This window comes from Uloborus diversus, chromosome 10 (genome assembly GCF_026930045.1).
Source record: "Uloborus diversus isolate 005 chromosome 10, Udiv.v.3.1, whole genome shotgun sequence".
Taxonomy (NCBI): Eukaryota; Metazoa; Arthropoda; class Arachnida; order Araneae; family Uloboridae; genus Uloborus; species Uloborus diversus.
This window is the reverse complement of record NC_072740.1, coordinates 78,247,695-78,260,776: the sequence shown is the minus strand read 5'-3', so window position 1 is coordinate 78,260,776 and position 13,082 is coordinate 78,247,695. Positions and strand designations below refer to the sequence as shown.

The window sequence follows — 13,082 nt, the reverse complement described above, 5'->3', positions numbered from 1 at the left end:
GAATATGACATTGCCGTTGTTACACAGGAAATGAATCCAAGATCAGGAATGATACTTTCTTGCAGATAAAGGAACTAAACAATAAATCGATAAATGTAGATGCATGGGTCACCGACGTACTAGGGTTAAGGTATGTTTAAATGTTTAATAAGTTTTCATAACACAGTTCATTATGGTACGTATAAAATACTATTTGGAAAAAATCAAGAACTTTTATGTAATAAACGTCTAGGAATGAAGAAAAAAGAAAAGAAGATGGGAAGTTTTAGAAAATAATTTATTGCCAACAAATGGAAAAAAAAAGAAAAAACACATAGAAGTATAACGGTTCAGTGTTGGACTAGTTTTCCTTAGGATTTGGTGGCTCTCATTTTACAAAAATATATTTATTATGATATTAAAACAAAACAAACTCAGCAAACATTTCTTGCCTTCATGCATATTTTATTTAAAAAAGAAAAACAAGCTGTAGGTATTGAAATTAATAGTTAAACTTTTCAGGAGTAATGAACATATTTGGCAAGGAATGTTTTTTTTAAAAATTAAATAAAGTAGTTTATGTGCCTAATCATGCTCAAGGAAAGCTGATGCGTCGTGCTGTTATAGATGCATGAGTTTTTTTAGCTCGTGTTTATTAAATAAAAGAACATCGATAATTAACTATACAGGTACAAAAAAATAACCAGCAAAGGTTTTCTTCCTCATGCACATTAGAGCGAAGCATTTTTTAAAAATCGCCTCTCCAAATCGACCAAGGGGGAAAAGTTGCGACTCATAACTCAAAATTAAAGTCTGAAATTTTAATGCAGCCAGATAAAATTTTCAAACAAATACAATGTGTTTTTTAAATAAATAATGATAATACAAGCGGGGAGAATTGCTGCAAAGCGTCAAATGTTAGTAATATTTTTAGTGGTCATTTTTTTTAAAAGTCATTACACGGAAAGTGGAGACCTCTAATCTTGATCTTTTACGGGAAGTGAAAAATAATATAATTCATCGATACAGATAACTAATATATAATTCAAAACATGTTACCAATCATATGATAGGAAAAAAAGCTTTATTTTACGTCACGAAAGTATTTAACTGACAATGCTTGATGACGAAAGAAAGTACAAAAGGCAAATGTTCTTAAGAAAAATTATAATAATTTTAAAGTATTTTACGTGCAAAAACTTATTTCCTCGAATTCAAACTATGATAATGCAAAAGCATGTACACACATTTTGTTAACTCTGGCAAGGTAAAAAAAAATATCCTTCATGCTGTTATCAACTCATCGAAGATTCTAAAATTATGTCCGCAATATTACAGCAAGAAGGAAGGACAAAAAAAAAAAAAAAAAAAAAAAAAACAAGTTTTCATGCAGCTCAAGCAATATAGAAGCATTAGAAGAAAGAGAATCAGCAAGCTGAAGCTGATAAAAGCAACAACATAAGACTTTAGTTAACATTCAGACATAAAGAAACATGACTTTTCAACAAGAAATCACTATTTTCTGTAAAGTTATCTCCATAATTTTTGTGGAAATTTAAATTCTCCACTGTATCTTTTAATTCAGTTTTTATCTTTATTCCTATTTTTGTAGAAAGTGGTTAAATAACAAAATGTTAAATATTCTAAGTAATATTGATATTCTTTCATTTTGTAAACATCTAAATGTATGGCCAAAATTCATTCTTTTACTTATACTTTAAGTAAAGCATAGGAATTATCTTTCATCTAACCCCCCCCCCCCAAAAAAAAAAAGAAAAAAGAAAAGAAATCCATCCTCTATGATAGCATTTGCCTATTTTTTGCAGAGTATATCAGAGTATATTTCTTAGAAGCTTTTATACCCGCAGTCTACTAAAATTACTATTGGGGATAAAAAAAGACTTTTTGCGGGGGGGGGGGGGGAAGGTTAATATGTAAACGTACCCCACACACAAGTTTCAAAAATATTTTATTTGCTTGTATTATATTTTTCTTCAAATCAATAATTAGGAATTTTCGCCGGGAAGCTTATGATACTCTGGCTGTTTTCAAAAACTGGGAAAAAAAAAAAAAAAAATGCGTTCGTAAGAGGAAAAACGCTTTTTGGATCCAAGCTACAACATTTGATCACGACTTATGGTAGGAAAATATTTTCTGATTGTTTTCTGATTTTACATCTAGTTATTTAGTCCTTTAGAGCAAACTTTCTCAATATGGCCGATTTTAAAATTTACAAAAGAATAATGTATTAGTATAAAAACAAAATCTCGTTTTTGGGTTCAATTTGCAATGCATTGAGACGTTACAAGACTTGATGTGTCTTAAATTTTGTATTAGGTGATGGTAGACAACTTTTTTCTAGACGGATTTGGAATTAAAGAAAATAAATTCACAAACATTTCATCCCACCCTAATAGACATATCTTTTAAATTAGACAGAAATGTTTCTTTTTACATCGTATAGTTGTGAATGTAAAGAACTTTGAACTATAGTCGAGGGAATGTCAAAAGACTTGATCACCTGCTTTTAAACTAGATGTAATAAATTTTGAGAGATGCAATAAAAGTTATGTATTTTAAACATTTTGAATACTAGAGCTATGATAAGCAGTGTCCGTTTAAAGTCTTCAAAAAAGTAACTATACGAAAAATTTTGCGAAATAATAAAACATTACCAGATGAATAACACCAGCTAGTTTCTCTTTTAAAACCTATTTCATTAAATTCACAAACACATTATTTATCTAAGTACCCATTAAGGATGCTATTTAATAAGAGTGCTCCAAGCAATTTTTCCACAAGTTAAATGTGTCAGTCATTTATACAAAAGTTAATATAAACGAGTATTATGTCATACAATTATTGTCAACATAAATATACAACAACGATAATTTATTATAAAATTTAACGCTTCTATTAATGACAAAAATTGAATGGAACAAATATTCTAAAGCTACTTCAAACTTCTCATGATAATAAATCAAGACACTATCTGCCAGGAATTCATCTTTTAACATTTTAAGATGCGCACAAAATATCTTTGTCTTAAAAGGTTTCTTGTAAATAACTCACTTAGTTATATAATGAATCCAAGTTTTGGAATTTCCCTTTTTGTTGTGCTCGTACAAAGCAATTTTAGTAGTTAAATTAACGTTTAGATGATAGAAAAAATTTATAACTTACCATAACAATCATTTTTCTCCTTTATTGAAGATGGCAGAATAAAAATGAACTCACTTGTATTAGATACAAAACCACATGTACCTTTGTGAGATTTCGCTTTGTTCTCCCCTCTACTCGATTCTGAAGACTTTGCCCTTTAATAGTGACTTTTAGGTTTTATTTTGCAATTTTTTTCCTTCAACTTATTTTTTCAGTCATTAAATTTCTTTAAAAGACACACTAATAAGACTTAATAGTAATAGAAATTCTTAAGTTCTTTATTTTGACATCAAATAGTTCGAGACACTCCAAAACTAACCTCACAATTTGACGACGGATTTTTCTGGAATGGAGATATGTAGAAAAGTATCCAGATTGTTTATAAATGTCTAAACTTTTATCGTGAATATCCAAAAGAGGGATGTTCACACAAGAATCTTAATTTTATGTACATCGGGTGGTTAAACCGACGCAATGTGACGATCTCTATTCTGAGAAATATACCTTGATATTGCAACTAAGCAGAGTAGTCGAAAGAAAACTCGAGGCATGATTCTCTTCACGACCGTCTGGAAAGTACATTTTTCTTCACAAATGTGTCAATAACTTCGGACTCTTTATCTAGACTTGTTGCAACGGTTTGCACTGATATAGGTTAAAAAACTGCAACCGGACATCGTCTTTTAGCAGGATTGTGCCCCTCCTATCATTGCTTTGAGTTTTGGGATGTTTTGAACCACACATCTTATGGTCGATAGACTGGAAGAGCAGCACACATTTTACTGACGAGATACTTCTCCAGACATTACTCCATTAGAGATTTTCTTTGTGGTTCTATGGATGATACGGTCTGCCATCCCTCGATGAGAGACCTTCAGGAACTGCGAGTTTGCTTGACAGCAGCAAATGCACACAGCCGGACATGGAAGCGAATTGAAATATTGCTTAAATATCCTGCTTGCGACAGACGGCGTAGATATTAAACTGTTACTAAAGATTAACTTTGTGTGATAATTAGGCTAAACCTTTCACGTGATCAAATGAATTTTGAAAGTTTATATCAGGTATTATGTTCATTTTTTCTCCTTTGATTGAAAATATCTCTACTTTCCAAGACAAAATAACGTAAATTTCTGAGAAATAGCAATAAACAAACGAGTTTGCGTTATAAGTTTAGGCCTTTTTTTGCAAACATTGCAGTAGACTCGAAGGTTTGTTCATGAGACGAGACTATTTTGTGGAAAATCTGTTTATAATGAAAATTTCCAGATAATTCATAACTTGAGCTTTATCAAGTGTTATAATTTTTATCTAAATGGGGTATATTTTTTCTTCCGATCACAAAAAATTTCATTCAATATTAACAGAACGTCATAAACTTCCTAACAGCAAACAGGGAAAGATGCAATTCCTGTGTCTGGACTTTTGATGCTCTATGAGCAAGTTGTCGTCTCGTTTTGTATAGTAAGTTCTTTAAATACTATATTGATGATATTCAACAAAATCTATCATTATTAGTTTTTTTTTAAATCTTTAATAGTTACTACACCCCATAAGCGTTTCTCAGTATATCATAGAACTGAAACCACTATAGCAACTAAATCTCCGTATAAAGGACTAATGCGGAAAAATCAATAATGCAATTTTAAGCACAAAGCACATTCAGAGAAAATAACTGCATAATGTTGTTCGCAAGCGAAACGTTTTTTGCTTGTCAGTTAAAGCACCTTAAGTGCGAATTGTATTTTTAATATTAGCTGTTTTTCTTACTGTGATTTAATTGAAAATAAAAAAGATCATTTGATTCTTCTGGTTCTGAAAGTATAACTCCGACTCCTATTGGAGTTTTGGATCTTAAATACTCCTTTTATGTCTGGTTCGGGTTGTTACATGAACTACATCATACCTCACTGAGTTTTGGAACATGCTCTGTATGTCATGATGTTTACAAATTTTCAGCAATTTTAATAAATTTATAAAAGTTTTTACCAGTGTAACCTTTAACCAATGTTTTCCAAGTCGTTATGTAATATTTAATAAACTATCAAACCTGTTCTTAAGGCATTCAAACATGAATATAGCGGTGATTGTGCAGAACTTGAGTTTTGTCTGAAAATACGATATGACAGTACTTCTAAGTCTGTGTTCGTCTTTGAATTCCTCTCTTATGGCTGATACTGGTTGTTGAATGCTACTTCTTCTTCGGTATTCGGAGTTGAATGCGTTTTGGGACACGTGTGTATCGCATATGGAACATCAAGGATGACCGCAGCAATGGTAACCATGACGTGATGACAGTTCTTCCTTGTCAATGCACGGTATTTATTCAATTCAAGTCATGCGTGACTGTCTAAGTTACATATTTGTGACGGTATTTAAAAGCCTGACTTACTTTTGACTCCATCCTTGGGATTTCAAAAGTAACGAAAGATACATTAATATATTATTTGCATGCACTAAATTTGAGGTACTATAAAATGTGAAAGAATGTATAATTTTTAGATCTAAGAATAATGCTAAGCTAAGACGTTATGGGAACATGAAAACTCTTTTCCGAAAAAATGTATTTTCCGAAAGTAGTTCACTTCAATTATATAGAACAGAAATTTTCCAACCGAGCAAGAACAAAGATTTTAAATTCAGGGTATCTATAAGCAGCTAGATCTGAATATTTGACTAAAACACAATAAAATTCAGAAGAAGTGTAACACAACATTAAACCCACACTTAGAAGTAGAAATGTTAAAATTTGAAAAGCCAAAAATAAATAAATAAATAAAATAAACAAATAAGAATTTCAAGAACGGTTGAGATTTCAAAACGTTTATTTTGAAAAAGTACAAAATTATATATGTTTACAGTTATTTTTCTTTGTGCATTCACTACCAGTCGATCAATTTTAGAAAATTGTGCGGTATTGTTGTGTCCAGGATTTATATTATATCATTCTTATCTAGTAAAGCAGTAGCATTGTCCAAATCAGGCAAAAATAGCGGCATATCTTCAAATTCGGACTTTTACCGAATTAATTTCTTATACGACATGTATTGTCAGTTACTATAGCATTTTCTTTTGAAATAAGAAAACAGGTTCAGAAATTTAAATTATTGTTTCAGCTATATTCATCACATATTCTTCAGTTCGTAGTTTCATCTGTAGAATCCTTTTATACATATTTCGGTCGATTCCCGATGAAAATATAAGTTGGTAGCCAAAGATGCCAGCAAATTCAACTTGATGCAAAGCATCTGCCGAAAAAAAAGAACACCGAATTAATATCCAAAATCAGCTAATAAATTTAACTAAAATAATTCAAAGAATACTGATAAATTTCATGTAAGAATACTTAAGTGATTAAATTATATTTCATTAGTATAATTTTTAATTTTTGTTAAGATGAACTGAAACTCTAAGGCAGTTTACTTACCTTTTTTTTCTTTAGTTCATTCTGTAGCCACTGCGACTGTTGCTTATTTTTACAGGTATGAAGCGGAGATCCATCAATTATAGGCATTAACATACATAGCAAACCTACCTTTCACAAGCTAAGGCTGGCTTCAGCTGATGTTCTAATAGCAATCTGTTCTAAATTCAAAAAATTACTTACTAAAAATATTTTAGGAACATTCCAACTTTTCTGTTAAAAATAACTTTTCAGCGGTACTCACAAATCGCAGATAAAAATTGTGTACACATATTTTATAGGTTGATTACATACGACTAAAATATTTACCATCTGTGTCTCCGTCATGAATCAGGCCATAAGTTTTATGAGCTAACGTATTTACAATACCTGTTGTAATTCATACATACATAAAACCTTCACACTAACTCATAAAAAACACTGATAGTTAGGTATTGAGTTAACACATTTTGGTTAATGTCATATAGTAATCAAGTACTGTAACTGACATTAATAATCAAATAGTATAAATTCTACATCAATTTTAATTGATTCAGTTGGAAAAGAGAAGTTTCGTTATAATACACGAATAAGCTCTATAAGTGCTTCAGTATCTAATTTATTTAATGATGTAACAAAAACAAGAAAGTTTGAACAATAATAGAATATAGACATTAATGAAATGATAGATTAATGTTATTTTCTTCGTTTAAACTTTTTAGTTGCCTCTGGTATAGCCACAGTATTGTATAACTCGAATGATAATAATTAAATCTTATGTGTTTTAGCGAGGGTTTTTTACACAAAAAATAAATATAGCTGCACATAAGTACTTATCACTGTATTTCACATAGTTCCCCTCTTATAACAAGTAGGGCAATTTAACTAAACATCGCTGAAATTAAATTTTAGGGATTATTTATTTTTTATGACAGTACCTGAGACTATGAAATTTGATCCAGTCCACAATCACAACTAGCAAAATATTGGTAGCAATGAATGTGTTTTATTCAATACGCAAAGAGATCAAGCATTTCTCAGTAAAGTACAAGAGCTTACTTTCTAAACATTCTTGGAAAAGTTTTTATCGAACAATAAAGCAAACGTATTTAACATAAAAAGAAAACATTTGTCGATCGACATCTCAAACGTCTTTCGTAAAAGTCATCCGTTTTCGGTGAAAATTTATTTGAAGGAGAACGTCATTAAAACATACAGGGTGTTCAATTTTAACCTGTAAGACCTCTATTTTCGCAACCGTTAGTCCCAGATGCGTACTTCCAATTGCAAAAATGTTTCAAATTAGATGCAGAGTTCAGATATTGAAAGTTTGAAGAGAAATAAAAATTCAGTCACAAATACAAAATTTAACTTTTTATACGCTCCCTAGGTCCCCTAATGTTTAGGGAAATAATCTCCATTGGAAAATATTACTTACACAAAAACGTTGACGTTTGTGCTACCAAAACTCAAGGAGATATTCAAGTTCATAGTTTAAAGGGAATATCCCAAAGGTGAGATTTGAACTCATCGCTCTTTCAGAAGAATGACAGGTTATCGAAGTAATAAAACTAAGTATTTGTTTTTTTATTGCTATTAAAAAATAAATGCAAATTTTATGCCATGGTATGTTAAAACACAATGGGGTAAGATCACCTGTAACAGACAGTCATGAATTTGGATTAAAAAAGGCTTTTAAGAGGGTAAATCTCATGATGATGTGGCCATGAGTATGGTGCAAACATCTAGTTTTATCAAAGTGAATTTTATGAGCCAGTTGGTATTACAAGGCAGAGGTGGAAGTTGATCAACAGCCACCACGAGGTCAGATTGTGTTTCATGTTCATGTGAGCTTAATACGGCTTTCGTTATAAGAGTAAAGAACTTTTGTACATTTTGAAGAGAAAAGGGGAATTGTGTCTTTTCTTATGGTTTCTTGGAGCAACCATGAGTAATAGATAAATAGTAAGTATTCCCTCTCTGGACATCATCAGATTTTTCGGTGTCTATTACTGCGGTCGGACCTTTTTTCGAAATTGAGCTAATGAAAATAAAATCAACTAATTCAGAGGATCCAGAAGCAGCCAAATATTAGATGAGATATGTATATTATAAACTCATATTTTCTAAAAACTATTTAACAAAATCATATATTCCAACTCTTTCTAAATATATAATAGAAGATAGCTTCACTATCTCTTGTTTTTCTTTCAGTGAATTGAACATTATCATTCTCATGCAATCCTCTTTCACATAAAGTATTATGGAAAATTTTATTCAGCAAAACAGCAACAAAATTCAAAAGACTCTGCAAAGAAAATCTTGAATATAAATTCCCTTCCCGCAGCGATTTCTTTCCCCTGACATTTTGGAAGAGTAAAGCAAAGTGTTATCTTTGAATTTGTAAAAGGATGCAAAGACATTTAACCGAAATCTAACTTGGAAGCAATATAAGAAAAATAATATATTTTAATACACATGACAGCATACACACTATTGTTAAGTTATTTTTGAATTACAATCTAAAAAAAGATTATTGTGACGGAAAACGGTAAAGTGTAGAAACGTGAAGTGTGGTATATGTGGTTTCCATAAATAATGTCACAATTGTCACATGTCACAAAATTATGTCACGAAAAATGTCCCTCTTCTCCCCAGTGTCCGTTAAGAGGTGGGTGCGGTGGAGAAAAAGAAAAGTGTCACAAAGTGCCACACTTGGCCTAACATCTCCCCCCCCTTGTGACATGTGACACTGTTTTTCATACGTAATCTCACACTTTTTGTTACCCTCCCCCCCCCTTTCAAGCTCTTGGTGGTCTACAAGAGACGTTTCCAATGGAAACAAGTGAGGTCAGTTGAGGTAAATGGAAACATAGGGAAACAAACTATTTGTAAACTTTTGTAACACTAATAAATTTTTGAAACTAAGCTGTTAGTAAGTGGAGTAACATATAGAATAGATTCTGAGCGTTCCACGGGATTCCAAAAATGTGTGCAGGCGTCATCATTGTTTGAATATGACATTGGGGCAAAAGTTGCTTTTCTAAGTTTAGTGATCTAACATTTTCTGCTCCAGTAGGTCCACAAATGCTAACCAAACTTGTTTTGATTAATTTTACTTGTCATGTGGAAGGTTATTAAATGCAATTATTTATGATTTTCACCTTCCCAGCTGTTTTTCGCTTGCAATTTATGTGCCTTCATTTACTCCATAAATAATGTACTATGGGGATAAAAGAAGCAACTATATTAAATTATTCTCCCTACCTCTTTGAGGACCCCATATTTTAATTACATGCTTTTTAGGGAGAGCGGGTTTTCAATTCTTTGATTTTCATTTTCTGTTTGTAATGCATTTTTAATTGAATCGTTTATTATTATGGGGAAGATCTATTTTCTTTTTGTTTTAAATTGTTTACATTTCCTTTTATGTCTCCGCAGGCGACGTTTTTTAAACCTGTAGCAAGCACGGGCACAAACCTGCGGGTACAACTAGTGTGAAATAAACGTAACTACAATGCAAATGTACATTATTTACACACAACCAATGCTTTAATAATTGATTGCTCTTTGACTAACTCTTACGTGCCTCAAATGTAGCATTCTATTAGACTAGCTCTTTTTATGCAGTACATAGAACACATATTATTTATTCATTTCAGAACACGTAGTTAATTTCAGCACCGCATAAAATTTACTTCAGAAAATAGAACTATAACTGTTCCCTTACGTCCATAACAAGCAATATATGATTTTAAACAACATCATTTTCTAAACAATAAAAACATTTTACATAAAATTCCAAAATAGGAAAATGGAGCAAGGTTGTATATATGTAGAAATGATTAGATTTATTTCACGATGAGCTTGGCGGATTAAATTTAAGCACAACCATTATCCTCAATCTACACGTATAAAAAGAAAAGTGAACCATGTTTGAAAATTTTACTACCTAACAAACCCATATATTCAGAACGAACTAGCTCTACGCCAACATTTTAATCCAGTTGATGGAAATCCATATGGAAAACCCATTTTCAAGCAAGTGAGCTAGCGTTAAATCCCTGAAGCACAATTAGTCTTCTTCTCCAGATGCGACCAAGTCGTTTAAATTGTCCCGCACCGCGGTAAAATAGATAATAAATTTTCCTTCATATGCAAAAGCTCTTGCTAAGATTTATTTAATAATGAAAATAAATTCAAAGCAGTAAAGAACTTCATCTTCCGTCGTACCAATAATTGTCTCACTGTAGAAAAAAAAAGTTTTGTAACCGAAGAGGTTTTAAGATTTTTGTAAAATCGAAGAGAAATCCGCAAAATACGGCCACTGTAAAATTAACATATACCTCGTGATTTATACAATTTCTATTGATTTCCAACTCAGCTTGTCCTCTTTTGGTAAATTTTCTTTAACATTGCAAAGTAAACCGGAGGTTAGTAAAAAATCATAAAACCCGCGAACAAGCGATGGCAGAACTTGTTTTAATTTGTGGACTAAAGAAGCATTTAAAAATTATGTATGTGTGTTTTGCGTATTCCTCAAAAACAATGATACAAGAAAGATACATAATAGAACAAGAAAGAGAGATAAATATTGTTTCTTCTTTAAAATACGGATGTATATACGGATATAACATTTTAGGACGTTGAACGTGGTACAAAGGTTCTTATCAATTTTAGAAATTATTTGAAAGAATGTCATGTCATTAGATACAAACGATCCCAATAAAAATTATCGTAAACATGATTGAAAAGCAAACTAAACTATGAGCTCAAAGAGTTCATCTAATTATCGAATAAGCGTTTACTTGTAAAGTGATAGTTTGGAGCCATAGATAGTTAAACAAAGAGATACAGTCGCTTAAAGTGTTGTACTTTAAGAAATACCTTTAGAAATTCACTCATAGCAAACTAAATGATTATTACACCATCGTTTTAAATATTTTGACTTCGTTTTTTGAAGATTTAGTTTGTTCTTGAGTTAATCAACTAGAAAAGCACATTTTCCTTTTGACCTTAACTGTGTTCTTATAATGTGTTCATGTGTACTTATATTTAAATGAATGACTCATTTGTCTATGTGTGTATTGCATTTTGATACGTTGTTGCAATTGCTTAATCTCTTATGCCCACATTCTTATTCTGTGCAAAAAATGTAAATAAGCAGACACTGCCCATTCAAAACTAGTTATTTAAAATAAGCGGTTGTTTAATCGAAATGATTAATGGTAAATTTATCTGACGTAACGTAAAATTTATTTTTTAACTTAAAAATCGTTAAAAATGATATTCAACCGCATCTAGTAGAGTTAAAAAAAATCCAAATAGCATTCAGATCTAACACAAGCATACATAATGGAGTCTTTTAAAAAAAAATAATGATTTTTGAAATTGTTATTGTTTCGAATTAATAAAATTCTTCTCTTCTTTAACAGCTTCGTAAATCCAAATCAAACGCTATATATATATGCCTACATACTATTACTTAAATGGCTTACAATTTTACTAACTGTAATACCGTTTAATTAGTTACTAGCTAGATAGAAGATTTATTTTGCTGCTGAAGCTTTAAAAATGAATAAAAAATCTCAAATGGATGTTTTTTAAGGAATAAACAATGCTGAACTACATTGACATATTTCAACAAAAATACAAAAGATTTACCATGAGTAAGTTTTGAAAATGATTTTGAGGATGACAATTTTTTCATTGGAATAATTTAAAAATATTTTATCAATGAAAATGGAGTGCAAAAATCTTAGAGAGTAATTGGTTAGTAGCATCTATAAAAATTTCAACCTCTTAAAGAAGATTTTGGTAGATGAATCAAGTCTCAAATCATATTTTGAAATTTCGTAAAACATATTATTTTAACACGCTTCCAAAGGATATTTCATGGACAGATTTTATAAATAACTCTAAAGAGAACAAACTCTTTCATTGGAAGAAAATAAACAAAATATTTATTGAAATTAGAAAAAAAAAGGAAATGAATGGATTTTCAAAATGCTTTTCAAAAAGTTAAACTCGGTTACCTAAAGGGATGATCTTTCATATTTATTAATAAATGTCGTAATAAATGTCGTAAGTAAATACAAATTTCAAACATAACTTTTTTTTTCAAAAAATACGCCTTGTAGATTTACACTAATCCATTTTAACATTTATCCAAAAGAATCGGATTAAACCGATTGTATATTTCGCACATCGCAATTATTTTCATGCAATAAAAAAATGCAATATATCAATGAAAAAAAAAAAACAGCTTAGGTTAGCAGCATTTATAGCCGTTCTAATATGTTGATGAAACATTTTTTTTTTTTTTTTTGAATAAAAATTTCAAACGGACGTTTCTTTCAGAAATAAAGCAATTAAAAAACCCTAACATATTAAAAAATCGACCCAAAAGATTTACCATGAAAATTAATACCTTCATCATTTATTAAATGATTTAGAGTAAAACACGTATTTTAATGAAAGTAAATAAAATAATTTACCATTAGAAAAGATGTATAAGAACCACACCGAAGTTTTAAAA

General features: G+C 30.6%; 1 protein-coding gene across 1 annotated transcript in view; it reads right to left on the bottom strand.

Annotated features, from left to right (window-relative positions):
• LOC129231465 (rho guanine nucleotide exchange factor 17-like) overlaps nucleotides 1-13,082 on the bottom strand; it is a 433,937-nt gene that overhangs the window by 114,377 nt on the left and 306,478 nt on the right. The window lies entirely within an intron of this gene.